Below are 27,460 nucleotides of genomic sequence, written 5' to 3' on the forward strand. Positions count from 1 at the left end.
GCAGAGGAGCACACGAACACACAATTACAGCTCTCAGTAATAAGGTAGGAAATACCTCTGAGATTCAGGTACCCTGGCAGTGATGAGGCCTTTGTAGTGGGTGACAGAAAGCTCCCACTTGGTGTCCCCCGGTACTGGGATGCTCCCCAGCGGTGTGTGAGAATCACCCTGGGGCTGGTGCTCTGGTTGGCTCTGGTCTGCAGTGTCCTCAGCACCCAGTGGGTGGAAGCCTGATGCCCAGTATGCCCACCTCAGGGTCCAGAGTCAGACTTGCTGCTCCTAAGTCAATGTTAAAAGATCAGGAGGTACGATTTATGAGGACATTTTCTCTGTTCAGAAAAGGAAAATCAACTCTTCTCAGGAATGAATAATCTTGGAAATACTTTCCATCCTGGTCCCCCTCAGATGAATAGAGGTCCAGTCAGTGTAACATACAACCTGCAGAGTTTTTTTTTTTTTTAGTTTTAAATTTATTTTTTATTGGAGTTCAATTTGCCAACATATAGCATAACACCCAGTGCTCATCCTGTCAAGTGCCCCCCTTAGTGCCCGCCACCCAGTCACCCCCACCCCCCGCCCTCCTCCCCTTCTACCATCCCTAGTTCGTTTCCCAGAGTTAGGAGTCTTCCATGTTCTGTCTCCCTTTCTGATATTTCCTACCAATTTCTTCTCCCTTCCCCTCTATTCCTTTTCACTATTATTTATATTCCCCAAATGAATGAGAACATATAATGTTTGTCCTTCTCCTACTGACTTATTTCACTCAGCATAATACCCTCCAGTTCCATCCACGTCGAAGCAAATGGTGGGTATTTGTCATTTCTAATGGCTGAGTAATATTCCATTGTAGGAGCCTCGGTGTCCATCGAAAGATGAATGAATAAAGAAGATGTGGTTTATGTATACCTCCAGAGTTTTGTACAATGGAAATCTCCCCTGCCCTGGCTCAGTCCCTCTTCCAACTGAGCGAGACATCTACATCAGGGACAGGAAAAAAAAAATCAATTTCTTTCTTCCTCTCACTGTCCCCACTATATGGATGAACTTGGATAGGAGACCCACAAAGGTAGGAAAGTATTCACTCAGTAGGATAGGACATTTGCAATCCAGCTGATGGCCTGGTGTAGTGTGAGATCCCCTTCCCACCCCAGGAAGGGGATCTATGGAAGGTTCATGCTGATGTCCCTTCTGGGACCTCGGGGCAGGCATAGTCCAGGCGTTCTAGGCTTCCACCTCCTCTGTGGTGTCAGTAACAGAAGGGCAGCTCCACCTCTTTCTCCTCATCCTACCCAGGAAGACCATGTGCAGCCTTCATTGTAGGGCATGTACCTGTAACAGGCTCACTAAAATGATGTTTGCCTTCCCTCTCCTCAACCTTTCAGCTGTCATTTTCTGCCCCAGGGGAAGAATCAAGGATGACAATGCCAAATTCACAATCTCTAAGCCAAAGAATGATTTCATAACTTGTTATGGACATTTGTAATATTGGGGAAAACTTTGTAAATCAGATCTTCCTTTATTTTTTATTTAAAATCAATTTTATTAACATATAGTGTATTATTAGTTTCAGAGGTAGAACTTAGTGATTTGTCAGTTGCATATAGCACCCAGTGCTCTTTATATCATGTGCCCTTTTAATTCCCATCACTCATTTACCCCATCCCCCGACCCATATCCCCTCCAGGAACCCTCAGTTTGTTTCCTATATTAAGAGCCTCTTATGATTTGCCTCTCTCTTTGATTTTGTCTTATTTTAGTTTTCCCTCCCTTCCGTTATGATCCTCTGTTTTGTTCCTTAATTTCCACTTATGAATGAAATCATATATTTGTCTTTCTCTGGCTGACTTGAAATAAGTCAGTTAGCATAATACCCTCTAGTTCCAACTACATCATTGCAAATGGCAAGATTTTATCCTTTTTGACAGCTGAATAACATTTCATTGTGCATAGGAACATGCCCTGTACACATACACACACCACACCTTCCTTATCCATTCATCTATCAATGAACATCTGGGCTCTTTCCATATTTTGGCTATTTTGGACATTGTTGCTATAAACATTGGGGTTCATGTGCCCCTTTGAATCACTATATAACAGACCTTCCTTATCACCCTGTTGTAATCACACAGCACCCTCCATGGGGCCTCACTCCTAACCACAATCAGCCTGAGTTGCTTCTCCTTCTGCTCTCATGAGAATGTGGACATAGAAATCACTGAGAGGTTAAGCAGATACCCAAAGTCATCCAGAGAATAGTGAGCATGCTGGGACTTGCACTCTCACCTGGTTGGGACAGGTATATTGACACCAGGTAAAGTCACAGCTGGGGTCAGGAAGAGAATTCCAGCATGGAAGTAGCATCTGCACTCTGATCCCCATGGATGGAAGGAAGTTAGCCCCTGAGGTGGGCACACTGGGCAACCTAAAGTAGCAACTTTGTAGACAGGGTCTGCACCCACCTGAGAGGCCAGACTCACAAGTATTGTAAGCAGACTTCTCACTGGTGTGGGCACTGACAACAGAGGAAGCATCGCAGGTAGGTCAGTAGGGCTGGTCTGAGAACACCCCACCTTCTTTCTGGGCCTCTCTACTGAAAATGCTCAAATAATCTTGCATAAGCCTCAGGCAAATGCTGTAGGAGCCCTATCTTCCAGAATGAAGAAAGTGAAGCTGGTTCAACCCCATTTTGAAGAACTGGAGTCATTTACAGAAATAGGAACTGAAAGTGGCCCTCTCCAACTACCCTGCTGGGGCTGTAGCCCTCTTGCCACCTTTATCCAGAAATTACACAGCTCTAAGCAGGAAAGGCACTTGAGAAGAAAACTCTGAAAGACCTTCCTTTCCTTCTCAGCACGACTCCCTGCCTTCTCTTCAGGCTCTTCCTAGGACAATCACAACCCAACACAACTTGCTTCCTTCCTTTTGGAGTATCCTTGGCTGAAGCCAGTTTTGGATAGTCCCAGAGGGAACTGTCTCTGCCCAAGGGCTGGACTCTTTTTCCTCAGGAAAGGGTAACTCATCTCCATGTTCATGCCCATGAGAGTCTTCTAGTAGAGACCCAGTTTGGAAAAGGACAGCACGATTTCCATTTATAGTCCCTTAGAGTCTAAGCAAGACATAAGTCAATGGCAATTTCTGGGGTAACCTAGAATTGGGAGAGTCTATCTGGAGCAGCATTTGGATCTCTTGTGGATTAGGAACTAGGTGTAGGGTTTTAGGACAATGTATAACAACACACACATATATCTGTATTGGAGAAACTGTCCCTATTGCTGGATACCAACTCCATCCTTTACAGATGATGTCAGTGAGGTAGACTCTTGAATACTCTCTTCTCAGACAAGATTCTTTCTGCTTTATGCCCATTAATGATGTGGATGCTTATAATATTTTCCCAGAATAAACCAATATGTTGCTATGTCCCCATCCTTTCTTTATGATAATCAAATGGGAAAAAATGTGGGACTTGGCTCACACTGTGTCAATCTCACAAATGTCCTTGATGTGTTGGATTTCTAGTCTGGTCCAAAGCTGATCCCCACTTCATGACTCAAGATAATTGGGCATGGCACGAACTACATAGGATACTGCATAGGAAATCCACTAACTAATGAGTGTTTTTATTCTACTTCTTATGTTATGAAATCTTTTTGGTGCATTAAAATAAGAATTTAGAAAAATTACCCAGTAAATAGAATATAGTAGATTAAAATGGTAGATAAATTGTTAGTAAAATACTTTTCAGATATATGAATGTGTTTCTTTACATGTGAATTGAGTGTGTACTTAGTTATTATGTGAAGTGCATCTCTAAATGCTGGTCTCATTGAGAAGACATTGAAAGATTTTCTCACAAATCTTTCAATGGTCTGATTGTCTTTGCAAGCGAAACTGTCCTCTAGTTAAATCTGCTCCCTGGGTTCCCTCCATAAAGGCCTGTGTTTCTTTACTCAGGGATCCTCAAACCTTGTTTAGAGAGGGGACACCAGAGGTAAACATGAGTAAGATCAGCAAGTTGGGAGCTTGGGTGAGCCACTTTAATTCTAAGTTGATCTCTGATGGCCTCTCCTCAGCTTCTGGATCAATGTCCTGCAGGCTTATACACACCAACACTTGCACATGGACCACTCCTGGAAGACCTGAAATCTCTCATGGAGTTAATCATGTCCCACCTTGGCCTGACAGTGACATGTGGGAATAATACTGTCTTAAAAAATCTCATGTGCAGGGTTGTCTATCATTAGGAGCAGAGCAAGTAATTAGAAACAGGAATTTGTGGCTGGTGCTGTGTGACTTCAGTCGCTCCCATCAATAGGGCATAGCACAGGTACTCAGGTGAGCAGACATGTGCAAAGTCCACAGTTAGTTGAGATATGGCCTTAGAAATGTCCTGGAAGAGTGTAGGTTTGTGTTCACCACCCACAGCCACCCTGGACAAAAAAGGTTGTACTCTGCTCAAGGGTCAACTTGTTTTGCAAAAGGCTGTGGCAGAGCTGGCTTCAACATTTCAGATGACAGCTTTAGTAAACAAAGTTAATTTATCCATCAGCCAGTAAGGGTAAGACTTGCAGTGGTACACTGTGCTTCATTCATCTAATAGAAATGTGTCCCAAAGCTGCTGGGCACTAAGGGCACCAGGCAGAGCCTAGGGAATTACTTACTGTAAATGCCAAGACCTGCATGTGTACATTTGTGATACCAAGCATCTAACATGGGATGACACAACACTTTCTCAGATTTTAACCTTTGAAGAGATAGGGTTTTTCAGTTGATATTATAGTCTAGAAGTCAAGATGATATTGGTACATGTTAAGGTTATAATGGGATTTAGATAAACCAGGAGAAAGATTCATGGAATGTAGCCCAGTTCCTATGTTCTGGCTGGCTTGGGCCCTACAGGACTGCTGATAAGGACTTCCAGCCTTTTCTATCCTATACTAGGGCAAACTTATAGACAAGCAGATTATAGCATGCTCAAGGGGAGAAGAAAGCCCTCTCTCAACCAAGTCAGTGATCCTGGAATTTATGCAGATCCCCTAGAGTCATGATGGTAATTGAGACCTCCAGGACCCTTCATGTCCTCCTCCCCCCCAAAGAAGAACTCGGGCTATTATTGGGAATGGTCAAGAGAAGTCTCAAATGAAGTTTTGATTACAAGGGCAAAGGAGGGAGACTCTTAAGTATTTCAGTCCAGGATGTTAGTTACTCCATCCTGACCCAGGCCAAGGCTCCATCTTTCTGGATTCTAGTCAGCTTTATCCATGCATGCTTTGCCCAACCATCATGTTATTCACCCCTCTCTGAGCTCAGGGCACATCCACTCTCTGCAGGAAAAAGCACCATCCTCACTGACCTATTGTACCTTGAGTTTGTCACAGGAGCCCCTGGTGTAGAGCCCTGAAGACTTTGTGGGCACATCCCTCAGGGTATTCTAATCATGAAGATGGGATAGTGGTCACATAATATTCCATCAGCTTCCTTACCTCTGAACCCCCAGCATCTCTGATCATTTCATTATTTCATTAGGCATCTCTATTTCTCAATGGGGGTCAAGATCCCTGCAACATTTTCTGAGACGTGGGGACACATTGTGGGATTTCCCCTCACACTTGGAAATCCATGAGATTTCTGTGATGTTAAGTGAGGATGGGAGGACTATGATTTCCATTCTCTCCCTAAATTAGAAAGGGTGCATCCAGGGAAAGGTAAATGGTAGTCAATAGCAGTAAGTGGACCCATGGTCTCAGGAGAAACATCTGAGCATCCAGCAATCCCTCATCCCCTGGAGGTGAAGATTCAGCATTAACTAGGATCGTCCTCCCCTCCTGTCTAGACACAGAGAATCATATTGGGTTTAAATCTTGGATCTCCCAACTTTGCTTTGTAATTCAAGGCTTGTTTCTTGTCTGTGAGACACTCTTTCCTCATTTGTAACCAGTAATAATATTTACCTAATAGAGTTTGGGGAAGATTCATCAAGAAAAGGCAAGCAGATGATCTAGCCCAGACATACTCACAGATCAGAATCTTCATACACTGTGGTAAGAGTTGGGAGGAGTAAGAAGAAACAGAGGAAGATTTTTCTCAGAGATCATAATAGACCATAAATGCTTCACCAAGAGGTTTTGGGAGGCCTTCCCAGAGCTTTGCCTGGATCATACCATGAAGCCCTCTTTGGAGTCCTGTAAAATGGGTAGCATGGCTTCTCTGCTTCACAGGATCAAACACTGGGGCTCGGTTTTCAATAAGAAAATGTTCACATTGCCCTGGGGCTGAGTTGCCCACAAACTCAGTTGGGAAATTTGATAGTTTTCTCAGGATGAGTGTGAGTTCAGGACTTACGTTGGATGAAAGTACTAAGAGAAGTCTGGAGGGCAGTAATACAGGCAGTAGGACCCAGATGAGGAGAGGAAGTGGTAAGGGGTGGGTGGAGGAGGAGAGCAAGAAGCTGGACTTTGGTCCTACTGAGGCAGAAACCTGAGCAGTTGGGTGTGAGAATTCATCTCCAGGAGTATCAGGAGACCCCAAAGATAACCCTGGAAGGGAAACTCTCATGAACAAGTAAGCCTCATGGAGTATACAGGGAAACTCTTCATCAAGGAAGCAGTCTTGAATTATAAAGTGTTTTTAGATTTATATTTGTGCACATAGAAATAGTAGATGTCTTAAGGAAAATTATCACAGCAAATTCTCATAACTTGTGGATTATGAAAGCCCACAAGCCATCACTATGTGTGTAGCCCACAGGAGGAGAGTCCACTAGATAATATCAACCAATTCTCTTCCCCAATCTTGCCTTATAAAATGTTTGCAATCTTACTTCAGAGCTCAGCTTACAAGAAAAAGTTCATGGGAGAACTTGAATTCTTATAATAGTAGTCAAAGCAGTGACAAAGGTAGTCATGTTGTGCAAATATAAGTGCTGACTTTAAAAATCAGTAGGATATTATTTGGAAAGCTTGTATAACTTAAATATTGAAATGCATGAGGGACAAAGATTTCTTAGGTATGCAGTTAGTGGTGAAAGATATGGAAAATGGGGAAAATGCACTTTTCACTGTTAAAAATAATTAAATGGTTCTTAACTCTAAAGCCATATGCAATTGAGGATGTGTGGGTACTCAGCGTTAAAGGACATGGAGAGTTGTCACAAGGTTGCTTCTGCCCTGCAAATATCTCTAGTGGGACATTCTGGTCACTCAGTCTGGGCAGGAGAGTACCTGCAACTGCCTGGCTCCTGACTGAGGGATCCTCATTGTGCTCTTGTGCTCAGTCCATTCTGTCTATATCCTTAGGAGCCAACTATTGGCACCACACGGCAGAGCATTCCTCAACAGTCTTCTCTGAGCCCCTAACAGGTGCACACCTCCTAAATGAGCACATTTGCTACTCTTCTTTAACAATTTTGTGATATAATTTACACATTCTACAATCCATCCCTTTAAAATTTTCAGTAGCTTTTAATATATTCACAAAGTTGTACACCTGCTGTAATCAAATTTAGAACATTTTCATTATCCAAAAGCTATCTGGCACTTCTTGACTGCTACCTCTCATTCCCTTCATACCATTTGCCCTACATATCTAGGAAATCCCAATATATTTACCATGACTGTGGATTTGAATTTTCTGTATATTTTAATATGAATAGAAGAATCATACAATACATGGTTGAATGGGCTGTCTACTTTCTCGGAGCATAATGTTTTGGGGTTCAGCCATGTGGTAGGTATCAGTACTTCATTTATTTTTTCTTGCTCAATACTGATGTCTTGTATGGATTTATCCACTGAACTGTGGGTTGATAACTATGTAAATTCCACCTGAGAGCTATTGTACATAATGCCACTATGAAAATTTGCATGCAAGTTTTACATAGATGTAGGTTGTCCTTGCTCATGGTTATATGCCTAGCAGTGGAAATGTTGGGTCATTTGGTGGCTTGGTTTAAATTATTTTATAGTTTAAAAGAATTTTTTAAAAAGATTTTATTTATTTATTCATGAGAGAGGGGGAGAGAGAGAGAGAGAGAGAGAGAGAGAGAAGCAGAAACATAGGCAGAGGGAGAAGCAGGATTCCTGTGGGGAACCTGATGTAGGACTCAATCCCAGGACTACAGGGTCACACCCTGTAGTGGAAGGCAGATGTGTAAACACTGAGCCATCTGGGCATCCGTAAATTATTTTATAGTTTAATTTGAAAAATAATTGATACTATGGAACCAGAAAAGACCCTAAATAGACAAAGAAAAGTTGAAAAGAAGAACCAAAGCTGGGCACATCACAATTCCAGACTTCAAGCTATATTACAAAGCTGCCATCATCAAGATAGCATGGTACTGGCATAAAAACAGATGCATAATCAATGAAACAGAATAGAGAACCCATAAATGGACCCTCAATTCAATAATCAAGTAATCTTTGACAAAGCAGGAAAGAATATCCACTGGAAAAAAGGCTCTTCAACAAATGGTGTTGGGAAAATTGGACAGCCACATGCAGGAGAATGAAACTGGACCATTCTTTTACACCATATACAAAGACAAACTGAAAATTGATGAAAGACCTAAACATGAGACAGGAATCCATCAAAATCCTAGAGAAGAACACAGGCAGCAATACCTGTGACCTCAGTCACAGCAACTTCATCCTAAACATACCTCCAAAAGGCAAGGGAAACAAAAACAAAAATGAGCTATTGGGACTTCATCAAGATAAAAAGCTTTTGCACAGCAAAGGAAAGTTGACAAAACCAAAGGACAATCTACAGAATGGGAGAAGATTTTTGCAAATATTTTATCAATTAAAGGGTTAGTATCCAAAAGCTATAGAGAACTTATCAAATTCAACACCCAAAGAACAAAGAATCGGTCGAGAAATGGACAGAAGACATGAACTGACATTTCTCCAAAGAATACATACAAATGGTTAATGGATACATGAAAAGCTGCTTAACATCACTTGCCATCAGGGAAATACAAATCAAAACCACAATGAGATAGTACCTCAGACCATTGAGAATGGGGAAAATGAGTAAGTCAAGAAACAACAAAGTTGGCAAGGATGTGGAGAGAAAGGAACCTTTTTACATTGCTAATGGGAATGCAAGCTGATACAGCTATTCTGGAAAACAGTATAGGGGCTTCTCAAAAAGTTAAAAGTAGAGCTACCCTATGACCCAGCAGTTACACTACTAAATATATACCACAAGAATACAAATGTAGTAATCTGAAGTGGCACCTGTACCCCAATGTTTATAGCAAGAATGCCCACAATAGCTAAAATATGAAAAGAGCCCAGATGTCCATCAACAGATGAATGGATAAAGAAGATGCGGTGTATGAAAACAACGGAATATTACTCAGACATCAGAAAGCATGAACTCTTACAGTGCCGTGACATGGGTGGAACTCGAGGGTATCATGCTATGTGAAGTCCATCAGAGAAACACGATTCTCATATGATCGCGCTTATGTGTGGAATTTAAGAAACAAAACAGGATCAGAGGGGAGGAGGGGGGAAAATAAAGATGAAATTAGAGAGGGAGACAAATCATTACGGAAAATCAAGCATGGGAAACAAACAGGTTGCTGGAAGCTGGTGTGGAGGAAGGGGTGACGGGGTGAAGGGCACTGGAGCACGCACGCTGGAACGAGCGCTGGGTGCCGTGGACCACTGAGGAGTCATCCAACTCCACCCTTGGAACTAATAGCTCACTGTGTCAATTGATCGAATTCAGATTCAAAGCGGTGGTTGGGGTTTCGCCAGCACAGAGCGACGTCTCAGACTTCGTCCCCGTCCTGGCAGAGCCCCCGGCAGGGTCTGCGCCTCGCCGCCCGCGTTGGCTGGTCCGCGGCTCCCTCGCCTTCTCGGCGGGCGGCGCACGGCGGGACCAGGCCAGGGTCCCGAGAGACGTGGAATCGATGGGCTCGCGTCGTGGAAGGAGGGAACTCGAGTGCCCGCCCAGCGGCTGCCCCCGGCCCCACGTGGCGGCCCCGGGCGGGAGGGCCGAAGCCGCCGCCGCGCCCCGAACCATTCCCAGCGCCTGCGGGCCCCGCCGCTTCGGAACGAGCCGGGTCGCGGCCAAGGACAAGGACGCGTGGCCCCGGGAGCAAGGCTGGCCCTCGCCGGACCCCCGTTCCCGCGCCACGGCCAGGCGCGGCTCCGCCCGCGGGCCCCGGTGCTCGCCGACCTCCCTGGGGTGTCGGCGCCTGTGGCAGGGCGAGCTGCGGGAGAGCACCCGCGGGCGTCCCCGGGGCCGGCCCCCAGCCCCCCAGCCCCCCGGCCCCCCGGCCCCCGGGCCCCCCGGCCCCCCGGCCCCCCGGCCCCCCAGCCCCCCAGCCCCCCAGCCGGCGGGAGGCGCCGTCCAGCGGCCAGCCCCGGCTTCGCGCGGGCCCCTTCCCCAAGGACGCACGGATCCCTCCGGCCCAAGTGTCCGTGGGGGCAGAGGCAGCAAGAGAGGCCTGCCAGGCTCACGGAGAGGATTAAAGGAGAATTAAAGGAGAATTAAATGCTTGAGCCCCCCCCCCCCCCCCGACAGCGGTCTGAGTCACTGCCGTGCCTGCCCACAAACCGACTTCTCACGGGGTGTCACCCACCGGGGCGCAAGCCTCACTGTTACTTGAACTTTCCGAAACCGAGAGAGGAAAAGTGCGATGCGTGTTGTATACACAGAGGTAACTATCAATATTTAAGTTCGTTGCTGTCAGAAGATTTCTTTTTGTAACTTCAAATATAAAGATATTTTTGTACGTTATAAATTGTATTAAGGGCATTTAAAGACATCGCATTGTCCCCCACCCCGCTTGTTTTAATACGTGAGTGTCTCAGCGAGGTGCAACGTTGTTTTTGCTGCGTTGTTTTAGAGTGTGTGAGTGTGCGTGGGAGACTTACTACCTCTTGTGGAAGAAGGAACTCCGTGTCTCTGCATTATCTATTTACATAAAATGGGTGATATGCGAAAATAGCAAATCAATAATAAACGGCCTTGATGCTGATTAAAATAAATAAGTAAATAAATTTTAAAAGTTTCACAAAGTTCAAAGAACCAAAAATAATTGGCATACATCAGTGTATGAGTTCAAGGCATACAACATAATGATGTAATTTACATATATTGTGAAATGACTGCTGCAATAGATTCAGCTAAATTCACCATCTCATAAATACATAAAAAGAAAAGAAGGAAAAAGATAAAATTTTCCTTGTGATCAGAACTCAGGATTTATTCCCTTAGCTTTCCTTTAAATCATACATCATTGTTATGTATAGTCATCGGGTTGTACATTACATCCATACTACTTATAACTGAAATCTTATGCCTTTTGAACACTTCCTTCAATTTTTTCACCTCTCATCCTGTGCCTCTGCCTCTCCAAAAGTCTGTTTTCTTTTTCTATGAATTTATCTTATTTTACTTTTAGATTCCACACACAGTTGGATCATGCAATATTTGTCTCTGTCTGATTTATTTTACTTAGCATTGATGCTTTCAGGTCCTTCCATGTTGCCACAAATAATAAGATTTCCCCTTTCGATGGCCTAATAATGTGTTTAAATTTTTGACAAACTGCTAAACCTGTTTGCAGGGGCTTGCTGCTTCTATTCTAAATGTCTTTGTATTGAGTTGAATGTGCATCTAACACCCTCAGTTTGGAATAAAAAATCTGATGATTCCTCTGACATTTTGTGTACCTGGTCCTCCTAACTCCCCTGCTTTTCCTATTTATGCAGGTTACTCCACTGATCAGAGATATGACACAGCCCACCCAGTCCCTTCACATCCTATTATCTACATCTTTCACTTCTGCTGTGCCATACAATATGGGCTGGACAATCTAACCTACGGCAACTGCCATAAACATTGAAAAGACTTTGTGAGAACAGAGGTTGCTGGAGGTGATCTCTGTGATCAGAGGGACTCTGGAGACCATATCCAGTGCCCCAGTGAGTGCTGCTGTGACTGGGGACTCTGGAAATGGCATGTCCTCCTTCCTCAAAGGAGGGAATTGGACATGAGGAGGAGGACTCCACTTCCACTGGAGTGGTGAGGGCCACTCAGATTCCCACTTGCTACTCTTTCTCCCACAGTCCCAATGTGGAGCTGTGGGGACCTGCCAGGAAGACAGGCACCAACCAAAGCTTGGAGGATTACAATTTAGCCAGCATGACCTTTTCATCATCATTGTATCCAAATAGTTCAGCATGAATCTCATGAAATTTGACCAGGATACACTGAACACCAGGAAGCTTGGCCACTGGGGATATCTGCTCGGGGGTGGGGTAGGGATTGAGACCACTTAGTTTAACATACAGGAAGCCAAAATAGAAATACAAAGATGAAAGAAGAGAGACGATCAAATGAGACAAGCAGAAGATGAAGTGATCAGAACTTTTGGTATACAGCTTCCCTCACAGTGGAATCCCAGCAGGAGTGGGGCCAAAGAGGAATGGAAAACACAATCTTGACCTACCCCTAGATCATGGGTAGGCATGTTTAAGGTGGCCCCAACATCATCTCCTATTTTATTGGCTTTGTTTAACCCCATTCCCTGGAGTAATTAATGGAATATGGAATCAATAATGGAATGTCCAAGAATTCCAAATTTTTTGTTATGAAAAGTCTGCAGCTTTTGTCTTATAAAGATTCTCTGTTCATTCATTCACCTTCATGGTCTCTTGTTCTCTTTCTCTCTACTTCTGTCTTTATTTATGTTTCTGGCTAATACACATAGAAAGTTCAAACTAACATGCTGGGGAGGCCCTGAAGAATCAGGGGCCACGTGGAGAACAGAGGCAGCCTGCATTAACTGCCAGCCATGTAAGTCATCTTGAGAGCAAACCCTCCAGCCCCAGGCATGGCATCAGAAGATGCAGCTAAGCTGATAACTTGACTGCCACCTCATGAAGGACCCTTATCCATAACCACACAACTAAAACTACTGGATTTCTGACCCTCAGAAATTATAAGCAAACAAACACTTGTTTAAAACCACTAAGTTTCAGGGTATTTATTCCACAACAACAGATAATACCATTAAGAAGCTCCTTATAGAACTGGGAGTTGTGAGTGACCTCTTTCCTCTGTGATACTCACTCCTGCATGGACTCAACATGAAGGAGTCGAACCCTCTCCAATGACAGCCCTTCCATCCTTCACCTCTGGACGTGTACTTCCCTGATTTCTACTGAAGAAACCGCTGCTGCCAACATTCACAGGTCATTTCATCCAGCCTCAGGTCATAGAGAGTCATCCAGTTTGAGGCACAATATGTAAGAATAAAAAGTAGGAAAATAAAAAGAGAAGAAAAACAGAGCAATGCTCAGTACTGAGACAGAGGGTAAAAGATAGCAGAATGTGAGCACTCCCCGGAGGAAGAACAGGCTGAGGTTCTCCCTGAAAGTGTCCTGTGAACACCTATAATCCTTATTCTCACTTGAACTAGTTGCTCTCCTAGTCTGGAGCACAGGCCGCACTCTCATCCATCCATTGCCATGGTGGTGCTGGTACTTCTTGGATTCCCTGTTCATTTATATTGGCTCCATTTTTTTAAAAAGTGAGAAAAAATTTCTCTGAGTGGTAAACTTTCTGAGTCTTTGGATTTCAAATTAATGTCTTTATTTTGTGATCACTTTCAATAAATAGTTTGAATATTGGATTCTGGATACAAAATTATGATCTTTTATAATTCTGAACACTTATCTCTTTCCAGCTGCCCCAATGCCAATTTCATACTCATTCCTTGAATGATCACCTGAGTGTCTCCATGGAAAATTATAGGAACTCTTCATTTCTGGGGTTCAGATGTGTCACCAGGGACTAGTGACCTGAAGCATATTCACTCACCATTCAGCATTCAGAAGGCTCCTTAAATGATAGCTGACATGAAAAGACATGGAGGAAATTAAAATGCATATCATATAGAGAAACCAATCCAGAAAGGCTAAATATTACACAATTCCAGCTGTGCAACATTTTGAAAAATGCAAAACTGTAGAATTGATGAAAAGATCAGTCGTTCACAGAGAGGGGAGGGAGGGTTGAATAGGTGGAGAAAAGGCCTTTAAAAAATATACTATTTATTGGACACAAGACAGCAGAAGAGTAGGGGATTTCATCTCATCTGGTCACTTGAATTTAGCTAGGTAACTATCAATCATTCTAAACACCCATGATTTCAATCTGAGATATAAGAAAAGAATTGCTGGAACGCTGCAAGTAGAAAAGTGACCATTTTTTGCAAGAGAGCTGTGGAAAGCCTTCAAGGAACAAAAGCTACACAGAGAACCAAAAATGGTTTACATTGGAGGGGGCAAGACGGCGGAAGAGTAGGGTCCCCGAGTCACCTGTCCCCACCAAATTACCTAGATAACCTTCAACTCATCCTGAAAATCTACGAAATAGGCCTGAGATTTAAAGAGAGACCAGCTGGAATGCTACAGTGAGAAGAGTTCGCGCTTCTATCAAGGTAGGAAGAGGGGGAAAAAGAAATAAAGACACAAAAGGCCTCCAAGGGGGAGGGGCCCTGCGAGGAGCCGGGCTGAGGCCAGGGCGAGTGTCCCCAGGACAGGAGAGCCCCGTCCCGGAGGGGCAGGAGCTGCACCAACCTTCCCGGGGGGAAAGGGGCCCGCAGGGAGGTGGAGCAGGACCCAGGAGGGCGGGGATGCCCTCGGGCTCCCGGGGACACTAACAGGCACCTGCGCCCGGGAGAGTGCCCCGAGCTCCCTAAGGGCTGCAGCGCGCACGGCGGGGGCGGGAGCGCGAATCCAACCGCGCAGGCCCCGGAGCACAGGGTGCCGGGACACAGCCCAGGATCCGGCCTCCCCCGGGACAGGCAGAGGCCAGGAGGGCCCAGGACAGCAAGGACGCTCCTGCCCCGAGCCGAGCAGATCAGCGGCCCCGTCCCGGAGACTCCGGGCCCTGCAGACGGAGAGCCCTGGAGCTACTGCGGGAGCTGACTCCAGGGCTGCAGACCTGGCCCCGCCACTGGGGTTGTTCCTCCAGGGGCCTCACGGGGTGAAAAACCCCCTCTGAGCCCTGCACCAGGCAGGGGGCAGAGCAGCTCCCCCAAGTGCTAACACCTGAAAATCAGCACGACAGGCCCCTCCCCCAGAAGACCAGCTGGACGGACCAGTTCCAGGGGAAGTCAAGGGACTTAAAGTAGACAGAATCAGAAGATACTCCCCCCGTGGTTGTTGGTTTTTTTTTTTTTTTTTTTTTTTTTTTTTTTTTTTTGATTTGTTTGCTTTGCCCACCCTTTTTTGTCGGGAGCGGCCCCGTGGTGCGAGGAAAGGCCCCAAGTTGAGCTAGAGGTTCCCTGCAGCCCTTAGCCAACCCACAACTCCGCGGTGCCAGGCTGGGGCTCCGGGTTGAGCAAGAAGCTCCTTGTTATGCCTGACCAACCTGCTGGGGTGGCGCCTGACCCTTCCCCTTATAGTACAAGGAAGTGGTTAACAAAAATACTTTAGTAAGCAAACTTATTTTCCTTGATTTAAGACTACGTCGCTTTCGCATGACTGTATAACCTTTATGCACCATTGCTTATATCAATAATAGGAAACCGCGGTATTTTAGCTATTGTTAGTTTTAAAACAATGTATGTTTCTCCTTAGAAAAATAGGTCATATCCTTACAAGAGGCTATATAAACTTTACATGTAAAAATAAAGCTTGTCCATTGTGGCCATCAGCTACATGGAACCTCCTATCCCATGAACTTTTAGCTTCTTATTTGTTTCTCATCCCCTTGCCCTCGGTTCCTGAATCCGGACCTTCTCGCGCCGGCCGCGACAAGTGGCGCCCGAACAGGGACACGAGACAGAGTGAAAGAAGAAGTGCTTACGTTACAGGTAAGGGGATCACGGCGGCTCCGTGAACGATAGGAGTAAAATAATCGTGGGACAAAGGCAATCTGTGGAACATGGGTATTTTTTAAAAGTTCTACAGGCTCTTTTAAGGGAGAAGGGGTTTAAGGTTTCTCATAACTCTTTGGATAAGTTTTTTGATACAGTTAGAATAATATGCCCCTGGTTTCCTGATCAGGGCTCGGTAAATCTTTTGGATTGGCAGAGAGTTGGACAGACTCTGAAAAATGAATTAAAAATAAGAGGGGAACAACTGCCTCCTGATATATGGACTACATGGAATTGCATAAAGGAGGTTCTGGATCCTACAGACTCTATTGAGATCATCTCCTTGAACTCTAAAAGTGAAAAAGAATCTCCACCCTGGATGGGGGAGAGCTTAAAAAATCAAAAAATCCATGCTCCCCCTTTACGTAAACTGTCCCTTAGAATAGATGATGAAGAAGAGGATCCGTTTGATGGTCCCTACCTTGAAGATAGAAGGGAGGAGGTTTTTGTTTTAAATCATACTGAACCTCCTCCCCCACCTTTATTACACTCCTCCGCTGTGCAAACTGAGAAGGCTCCTCGAAGCCTTTTTCCTGTCCAATCAGATGACTCTTACCCAATAAAAGGAGTTACTCCATTACAAAGAACTCTATTTCAAGCCTCACAGAGGGGAGAAGATGTATCTGAGTTTCAGTTATTTCCTGTTACTGTGCAGGGGGGACAAAGAGCATACACTGCCTTAAGCTTTAAAGTACTAAAGGACTTGAAACAAGCATGTACTCAGTATGGCCCTACAGCGCCCTTTACTCTATCTATGTTAGATAATTTGACACGAGAAGCGTTATGTCCTGGAGATTGGAGGGTCATTGCACAAGCATGCCTCTCCCCGGGGGACAATTTGTTATGGAAAACGCAATTCTCCGAAAATGCTGAAAAACAGGCCAGCTACAATAGGAGAACTAACATTCCTGTTGATTACGACATGTTAACTGGTTCTGGTCCGTATTATGACGTAGGCTTGCAATTGGATTTTCCTGAAGTAGCTTATACCCAAATTAATAGTTGTTCTCTGTCAGCATGGAAAAAGCTACCTACCACAAATACAAGGTCACAGGAACTGTCAAAAATCAGGCAAGGTCCCGAGGAAAATTATTCTGATTTTGTGGCCAGATTGTTAACCGCAGTCAGTAGAATAGTCACTGATGTGGAAGCTGGCACTTTGATAGTTAAACAACTGGCTTATGAGAATGCTAATGCCGCCTGTCAAGCAGCCATAAGACCCTGGAAAAACCAGGGAACTCTTGAAGATTATGTGCGCCTTTGCGCAGATATAGGGCCCTCGTATTTGCAAGGAGTCACCTTAGCTGCTGCTTTCAAAGGCATTCCTCCTGCAAAATTGCATACTCAGATGCTAAAACAAAATAAGAACCCGAACATGAAAATAAATCAAAAATGCTTCCTTTGTGGCCAATTGGGGCATTTTAAAAATCAATGCCCTCAGAAAAAGACTTCTCAAACTACAAAAAAACCTCAAAACCTTTGCCCTAGACGCCACAGAGGATATCATTGGCCTAATGAATGTAGATCAAAGACTGATTCTAACGGGAAAACCCTTTCGGGAAACTGGAAGGGGGGCTTGCCGCGGCCCCAACAAACAATAGCGGCCCTCTTTCCCCAACAAACATCACTCCCGTCTCCAACACCGATGACCTCCCTCGAATTGACAGATTATACCGCGGTACCCCCGCCAGTGCAGGATTAGATTTAGCTCCTGTTCATACTCACTATTTGGAGGGAGGCCAATTACCTAGAAAAATTCCTACAGGCATATGGGGGCCACTGCCCAAGGAAACTTTTGGATTACTCCTTGGGCGTTCTAGTTCCACCATGAAAGGTTTAATTGTTTATCCAGGTGTTATTGACCCTGACTATACGGGTGAAATTAATATTGTGGCATCCCTGAAGACTGGTACTCTCTCTCTAGAACCTGGGATGCCTATTGCTCAACTAATATTGCTCCCTATAATAAAAACCTCTAATCAAGCGCTTACTAGGGAGCAAGGAGATAAAGGTTTCGGATCCACCAACATATATTGGACCAAAATGATTTCTCCTGATAAACCTCTTTTTAACCTGGAAATAAATGGAAAGGTTTTTCCGGGCCTTTTGGACACTGGAGCAGATGTTTCAGTTATATCTAATCATAACTGGCCTAAAACTTGGCCCAAGAAGACGGTTGATGTACCTATTCGAGGGGTAGGCTTTGCCTCCTCCCCTGAACAAAGTTCTGATTTACTTACATGGAGAGATTTGACGAGTGATTTACAAGGAGTATTTCAGTCCTTTATATTAGATATAGAATTAAATTTATGGGGCAGAGATGTTTTGTCACAAATGAATCTCTCCCTTTCCAATGATTGGTCTTTTAATCACTTGATACAGCATGGATATCAGCCTGGAAAAGGTTTAGGAAAAAATTTGCAAGGGGACCCAGCCTTTATAGCCCCCATTCCTAATCCGGCCCGACAAGGTTTGGGTTTTCCCCAGGGCCATTGAATCCTCCCCATGCATTGCCTCTCAAATGGAAAACTTCCATTCCTGTTTGGGTAGATCAATGGCCCTTAGTGAAAGAAAAAAGAGAGGCTGCTGAGATCTTGATACAAGAACAATTAAACCTCGGCCATTTAAAACCCTCTACTAGCCCATGGAACACCCCTATTTTTGTCATTAAGAAGAAAACAGGAAAATGGCTGCTTTTACAAGACCTAAGAGCAGTCAACCGGGTAATACTTCCCATGGGGACCTTACAACCTGGCCTCCCTTCTCCCTCTGCCATTCCGCTAAATTTTCAGATGTTGGTTCTAGACCTAAAGGATTGCTTCTTTACCATATCTTTAGCCCCTGGTGACGGGGAGCATTTTGCATTTTCTTTGCCCTCTACAAATTTGCAAGAACCCTACTATCGATATGAATGGACTGTTTTACCTCAAGGAATGATTAACAGTCCCACCTTATGTCAAGAATCGGTAAGAAGAGCTATAATCCCTTTCAGGAAACAATTCCCTGAGGTATATTGTATTCATTATATGGATGACCTATTACTGGCAGCAGAGACCAGTGAACACCTGGCTAACGCCTTTTGGGTTCTTTCCCAATGTCTTAGCTCTGCTGGACTTCAAATAGCTCCTGAGAAAGTACAGAGAGAAGCTCCCTTTGAGTATTTAGGATATCTTATTAGTAAACAGAGTATTAGGCCACAGAAAATCGCAGTTAGAACCTCGCAATTAAAAACTTTAAATGATTTCCAAAAATTATTAGGTGATATAAATTGGCTCCGCCCTTCGCTGTCTCTCACCACTTCTCAGTTACAGCCCCTTTTTTCTATTTTAAAAGGGGACTCCTCCCCTTCATCTTTAAGACAGCTTACTCCAGAAGCAGAGGATGCCTTGGCTTTAGTAGCAAATAAAATTTCCTCTGCGCAGCTTCAACAAAGAGATCTGACAGAAAATGTTAACTTAATAATCTTAAAACTTGATGCTCTCCCTATGGCTGTGTTATGGCAAACCCATGGGCCTTTGGAATGGCTCCATTTAGCTATGCATGTTTTACATGTCATCAACCTGACGATTTCCCTTATATCTTTATTAATTGCTAGAGGACGGAAGAGATGCATCCAATTATTTGGACATGAGCCTCATAGTATTATATGTCCTCTTTTAACCGCCTCAATGGTAGAAGATGCATATCAAACCTCCTTGGAATGGCAAACATCTATGGCAAATTTTCCTGGCCAATTTCTTTTTCATCTCCCCAGTGACAAACTCCTTCAGGGGCTCTCCATCATTCCTACTATATTTGTCTCTCCTATTTCGAGTCAAGCGATTAGGGACGCTCCCATCATATTTTCGGACGCCAGCAAAGACAGGCACATTGCTATTGTCTATCTGCATAAACAACATAAAAATGTTATTCAATTGTCCTATAAGACAAAGTCTGTTCAGAGGGCTGAGCTTTATGCTGTAAAGAAAACTCTTGAAATCTATCAAGAACCCTTTAATCTCTATTCAGATAGTCAATATGTCGCCAGAATATTACCCATTCTTGCTGATTCTTTCATAAACTCTAATGATGAAGAACTCTCGTGCCTTTTTCATAAAATACAACAGCTGCTCTTAAAAAGGGTCTCACCTATATTTGTTTCTCATATTAGAGCACATTCTGGTTTACCTGGGCCTTTATCCTCAGGAAATGATTTGGCTGACAGATATACTCATTTATATTCTGTCATTGCTAATAAGGACTCTGTCAGTATAGCAATGAAAAGTCACTCTCTTTTCCACCAAAATGCTCGATCCTTACGAAAGCAATTCCATATAACTAGAGAACAAGCCAGGCAAATTGTTAAAAATTGCTCCATATGTCCCCAATATGTTAACACCCCTTCTTTTGCCATTAATCTGTGGGGCATTTTGCCCAATGATCTCTGGCAAATGGATGTAACACATTATTCATCTTTTAATAAATTACAATTTGTGCATGTTTCTATTGATACCTATTCTGGCATGATCGTAGCTTCCGCTCATTCTGCTGAAAGTTTTACTGATGTTCAAAATCATCTTTTTCACGCTTTTGCTTACATGGGAATGCCCAAACGATTAAAGACTGATAATGGGAGCGCTTATATATCCCAAGCTTTTAAAACCTTTTGTGAAACATTTCACATCCAGCATACCACAGGCATCCCTTACAACTCTACAGGTCAAGCTATTATTGAAAGAGCTCATCTTACACTTAAAAATACCTTACAAAAACTAAAAAAGGGGGAAATTATGGCAGGAAAAATGAAATATTCCCCCCATATGCACCTAGACTTAGCAATATTCATTTTAAATTTTTTGATTGTGCATGATGATGGATATACACCATCAGAAAAACATTGGGGAAAAAATACTGATCCACCCCTTATGGCAAAGTGGAAGGATCCTATGACAGGACAGTGGAAAGGCCCTGACCCCTTGCTAAGACAGGGTCGAGGATATGCTTGTATCTTCCCACAGGATGAGGAAGCGCAGCGCTGGGTCCCAGCCAAATTTGTTAGAGATATCAAAACTGAGAAGGAAGATGAGTCGGCTGAACTTATGCCCTCCTCGGAGGAAGAGGACTCCTAAGACAGACTTGCCAACATGGGGACAAATAAAGAAGTTAACCTCACAAGCCACAAGTTTGATAAGAAGATTGATTTCAACACAAAGATATTCCTGGTGCAACAACCTCCATATTGGATGATCCCTGTTGATGTGAGAGGACCTTGGTACACGAACTTTGGTATGCAGTTAGCTCAAGAATTGGTGAAGAAGCTAAGAAGAACTCGAAGATTTCTTGGACTTTTAATTGCAGGGATAGTGGCTACTGTTGCTCTTATTGCTTCTGCTACCGCATCTGTTGTGTCTTTGCATGAAAATGCCCAAACTGCTGAACATGTAAATGAACTTGCAAGGAATGTAACTATCGCTCTTGATGCTCAGAAAAGAATCGATGAAAAAATTGAAGCACAGATTGAGGCTCTGAAGGAAGCTGTTTTGTACCTTGGTGATCAGTTTATTGTACTTAAAACTATTACCCAGTTAACTTGCCATGATGCTTATAAACATATTTGTGTTACCCCACTCCCTTTTAACGGAACATGGGAAAATGTACGTGTGCATTTGCAGGGGGTCTGGAATCATGCTAATATTAGCCTGGATCTCTTAAAATTGCAACAAGAAATAGATGCCATTAGTCAAGGTATGTTACACTATTAAGACCCCGGTGATTTAGCCAGAGAGATCTTAAATCAATTGAATGGTTTCAATCCCTTCAACTCACTGAAGCATTCCTTTTGGATATTCTTGGCCTTGATAATTGGGTTGATTATGCTATATGTATTGTTTGCTTGCTTTTATAAGAAGTTTAGTAGTCAGCTAACCTCCTCTAAAATACAGCTTCACTTTTTGCATTTGAAAACCATAGGGGGAGATGTCGGGAGCGGCCCCCGTGGTGCGAGGAAAGGCCCCAAGTTGAGCTAGAGGTTCCCTGCAGCCCTTAGCCAACCCACAACTCCGCGGTGCCAGGCTGGGGCTCTGGGTTGAGCAAGAAGCTCCTTGTTATGCCTGACCAACCTGCTGGGGTGGCGCCTGACCCTTCCCCTTATAGTACAAGGAAGTGGTTAACAAAAATACTTTAGCAAGCAAACTTATTTTCCTTGATTTAAGACTACGTCGCTTTCACATGACTGTATAACCTTTATGCACCATTGCTTATATCAATAATAGGAAACCGCGGTATTTTAGCTATTGTTAGTTTTAAAACAATGTATGTTTCTCCTTAGAAAAATAGGTCATATGCTTACAAGAGGCTATATAAACTTTACATGTAAAAATAAAGCTTGTCCATTGTGGCCATCAGCTACATGGAACCTCCTATCCCATGAACTTTTAGCTTCTTATTTGTTTCTCATCCCCTTGCCCTCGGTTCCTGAATCCGGACCTTCTCGCACCGGCCGCGACACTTTTTCTTTTTTTCTTTTTTTCTTACTTTTTTCTTCTTTCTCTTTTCTTTCCTTCTTTCTCCTCTCTTTTTCTCCTTTTCCCAATACAATTTGATTTGACCACTCGGCACTGAGCAAAATGACTAGAAGGAAAACCTCACCTCAAAAGAAAGAATCAGAAATAGTCCTCTCTCCCCCAGAGTTACAAAATCTGGATTACAATTCAATGTCAGAAAGCCAATTCAGAAGCACTATTATACAGCTACTGGTGGCTCTAGGAAAAACCATAAAGGACTCAAGAGACTTCATGACTGCAGAATTTAGATCCAATCAGGCAGAAATTAAAAATCAATTGAATGAGATGCAATCCAAACTAGAAGTCCTAACGACGAGGGTTAACGAGGTGGAAAAGCGAGTGAGTGACATAGAAGACAAGTTGATGGCAAAGAGGGAAACTGAGGAAAAAAGAGACAAACAATTAAAAGACCATGAGGTTAGATTAAGGGAAATAAATGACAGCCTGAGGAAGAAAAACCCACGTTTAATTGGGATTCCCGAGGGCGCCGAAAGGGACAGAGGGCCAGAATATGTATTTGAACAAATCCTAGCTGAAAACTTTCCTAATCTGAGAAGGGAAACAGGCATTCAGACCCAGGAAACAGAGAGATCCCCCCCTAAAATCAATAAAAAACATTCAACACCTCGACATTTAATAGTGAAGCTTGCAAATTCCAAAGATAAAGAGAAGATCCTTAAAGCAGGAAGAGACAAGAAATCCCTGAATTTTATGGGGAAGAATATTAGGGTAACAGCAGACCTCTCCACAGAGACCTGGCAGGCCAGAAAGGGCTGGCAGGATATATTCAGGTTCCTAAATGAGAAGAACATGCAACCAAGAATACTTTATACAGCAAGGCTCTCATTCAAAATGGAAGGAGAGATAAAGAGCTTCCAAGACAGGCAGGAACTGAAAGAATATGTGACCTCCAAACCAGCTCTGCAAGAAATTTTAAGGGAAACTCTTAAAATTCCCCTTTAAGAAGAAGTTCAATGGAACAACCCACAAAAACAAGGACTGAATAGATATCATGATGACCCTAAACTCATATCTGTCAATAGTAACTCTGAACGTGAACGGGCTTAATGACCCCATCAAAAGGCGCAGGGTTTCAGAATGTATAAAAAAGCAGGACCCATCTATTTGCTGTCTACAAGAGACTCACTTTAGACAGAAGGACACCTACAACCTGAAAATAAAAGGTTGGAGAACCATTTAACATTCAAATGGTCCTCAAAAGAAAGCAGGGGTAGCTGTCCTCATATCAGATAAGCTAAAATTTACCCCGAAGACTGTAGTGAGATATGAACAGGGACATTATCTCATACTTAAAGTATCTATCCAACAAGAGGACTTAACAATCCTCAATATATATGCCCCGAATGTGGGACTCCCAAATATTTAAATCAATTAATAACCAAAGTGAAGAAATACCTAGATAATAATACACTTATACTTGGTGACTTCAATCTAGGTCTTTCTAACCTCAACAGGTCTTCTAAGCACAGCATCCCCGAAGAAACGAGAGCTTTAAATGATACACTGGACCAGATGGATTTCACAGATATCTACAGAACTTTGCATCCAAACTCAACTGAATACACATTCTTCTCAAGTGCACATGGAACTTTCTCCGGAATAGACCACATACTGGGTCACAAATCGGGTCTGAACCAATACCAAAATATTGGGATCATCCCCTGCATATTCTCAGACCATAATGCCTTGAAATTAGAACTAAATCACAACAAGAAGTTTGGAAGGACTTCAAACACGTGGAGGTTAAGGATCATCCTGCTAAAAGATGAAAGGGTCAACCAGGAAATTAAGGAAGGATTAAAAAATTCATGGAAACTAATGAGAATGAAGATACAACCATTCAAAATCTTCAGGATGCAGCAAAAGCAGTCCTGAGGGGGAAATACATCGCAATACAAGCATCCCTTCAAAAACTGGAAAGAACTCAAATACAAAAGCTAACCTTACACATAAAGGAGCTACAGAAAAAACAGCAGATGGACCCTACGCCCAGCAGAAGAAGAGAGTTAATTAAAATTCGAGCAGAACTCAACGAAATCAAGACCAAAAGAACTGTGGAACAGATCAACAGAACCAGGAGTTGCTTCTTTGAAAGAATGAATAAGATAGATAAACCATTAGCCAGCCTTATTAAAAAGAAGAGAGAGAAGACTCAAATTAGTAAAATCATGAATGAGAAAGGAGAGATCACTACCAACACCAAGGAAATACAAACGATTTTAAAAACATATTATGAACAGCTGTACTGGGAGCCTTTCCCCTAAGATCAGGAACAAGGCAGGGATGTCCACTCTCACCACTACTATTCAACATAGTACTGGAAGTCCTCGCCTCAGCAATCAGACAACAAAAAGACATTAAAGGCATTCAAATTGGCAAAGAAGAAGTCAAACTCTCCCCCTTCGCTGATGACATGATACTCTACATAGAAAATCCAAAAGACTCCACCCCAAGATTGCTAGAACTCATACAGCAATTTGGCAGCGTGGCACGATACAAAATCAATGCCCAGAAATCAGTGGCATTTCTATACACTAACAATGAGACTGAAGAAAGAGAAATGAAGGAGTCAATCCCATTTACAATTGCACCCAAAAGCATTAGATACTTAGGATTAAACCTAACCAAAGATGTAAAGGATCTATACCCTAAAAACGATAGAACACTTCTGAAAAGAAATTGAGGAAGACACAAAGAGTTGGAAAAATATTCCATGCTCATGGATTGGCAGAATTAATATTGTGAAAATGTCAATGTTACCCAGGGCAATGTACACGTTTAATGCAATCCCTATCAAAATACCATGGACTTTCTTCAGAGTTAGAACAAATTATTTTAAGATTTGTGTGGAATCAGAAAAGACCTCGAATAGCCAGGGGAATTTTAAAAAAGAAAACCATAGCTGGGGGCATCACAATGCCAGATTTCAGGTTGTACTACAAAGCTGTGGTCATCAAGACAGTGTGGAACTGGCACAAAAACAGACACATAGATCAATGGAACAGAATAGAGAACCCAGAAGTGGGCCCTGAACTTTATGGTCAACTAATATTCGAAAAGAAGGAAAGACTATCCATTGGAAAAAGGACAGTCTCTTCAATAAATGGTGCTGGGAAAATTGGACATCCACATGCAGAAGAATGAAACCGGACCACTCTCTTTCACCATACAGAAAGATAAACTCAAAATGGATGAAAGATCTAAATGTGAGACAAGAGTCCATCAAAATCCTAGAGGAGAACACAGGCAACACCCTGTTTGAACTTGGCCACAGTAACTTCTTGCAAGATACATCCACGAAGGCAAAAGAAACAAAAGCAAAAATGAACTATTGGGACTTCATCAAGATAAGAAGCTTTTGCACAGCAAAGGATACAGTCAACAAAACTAAAAGACAACCTACAGAATGGGAGAAGATATTTGCAAATGACATATCAGATAAAGGGCTAGTTTCCAAAATCTATAAAGAACTTATTAAACTCAACACCAAAGAAACAAACAATCCAATCATGAAATGGGCAAAAGAAATGAAGAGAAATCTCACAGAGGAAGACATAGACACGGCCAACAAGCATATGAGAAAATGCTCTGCATCACTTGCCATCAGGGAAATACAAATCAAAACCACAATGAGATACCACCTCACACCAGTGAGAATGGGGAAAATTAACCAGGCAGGAAACAACAAATGTTGGAGAGGATGTGGAGAAAAGGGAACCCTCTTACACTGTTGGTGGGAATGTGAACTGGTGCAGCCACTCTGGAAAACGGTGTGGAGGTTCCTCAAAGAGTTAAAAATAGACCTGCCCTATGACCCAGCCATTGCACTGTTGGGGATTTACCCCAGAGATACAGATGCAGTGAAACGCTGGGACTGCTGCACCCCGATGTTTCTAGCATCAATGTCCACAATAGCCAAACTGTGGAAGGAGCCTCGGTGTCCATCGAAAGATGAATGGATAAAGAAGATGTGGTTTGTGTATACAATGGAATATTACTCAGCCATTAGAAATGACAAATACCCACCATTTGCTTCAACGTGGATGGAACTGGAGGGTATTATGCTGAGTGAAATGAGTCAATCGGAGAAGGACTAACATTATATGTTCTCATTCATTTGGGGAATATAAATAATAGTGAAAGGGAATATAAGGGAAGGGAGAAGAAATGTGTGGGAAATATCAGAAAGGGAGACAGAACATGAAAGACTCCTACCTCTGGGAATCGAACTAGGGGTGGTGGAAGGGGAGGAGGGCGGGGGTGGGGGTGAATGTGTGACGGGCACTGAGGGGGACACTTGACGGGATGAGCACTGGGTGTTATTCTGTATGTTGGTAAATTGAACACCAATAAAAATTAATTTATTAAAACAAAAAAAAAGAAACGACAAATACCCACCATTTGCTTCGACGTGGATGGAACTGGAGGGTATTATGCTCAGTGAAGTAAGTCAATCGGAGAAGGACAAACAGTGTATGTCCTCATTCATTTGGGGAATATAATTAATAGTGAAAGGAAATGTAAGGGAAGGGAGAGGAAATGTGTGGGAAATATCAGAAAGGGAGACAGAACATAAAGACTCCTAACTCTGGGAAATGAACTAGGGGTGGTGGAGGGGGAGGTGGGCGGGTGGTGGGGGTGAATGTGTGTCGGGCACTGAGGGGGACACTTGACAGGATGAGCACTGGGTGTTATTCTGTATGTTGGTAAATTGAACACCAATAAAAATTAATTTATTAAAAAAATAAAAATAAAAAAAATAAAAATAAAAATAGCAAACATTGTAAAAATAAAAATAAAAAAATAAAAAATCACTGTATATTTATTTTTAATAAATATTTAAAATATTAAAATATATTAAAATATAAACTATTTTAAATAAATAATCACTGTATATTTATATTTATTTATTATTGATTGTATAATTAATCACTGTATTGCAGCTTACATCCCCACAACTTATTTATTTTATAAAGGTTGATTG

The 27,460-nt window shown here is 42.9% G+C and overlaps 1 pseudogene; it reads left to right on the forward strand.

Moving 5' to 3' along the window:
* The first annotated feature begins 10,581 nt into the window (after nt 1-10,581).
* Nucleotides 10,582-27,460, forward strand: part of LOC140594837 (immunity-related GTPase family M protein 1-like) — a 47,111-nt pseudogene continuing 30,232 nt past the window's right edge.

Source organism: Vulpes vulpes, chromosome 12, assembly GCF_048418805.1.
Source record: "Vulpes vulpes isolate BD-2025 chromosome 12, VulVul3, whole genome shotgun sequence".
In the NCBI taxonomy this organism is placed as follows: Eukaryota; Metazoa; Chordata; class Mammalia; order Carnivora; family Canidae; genus Vulpes; species Vulpes vulpes.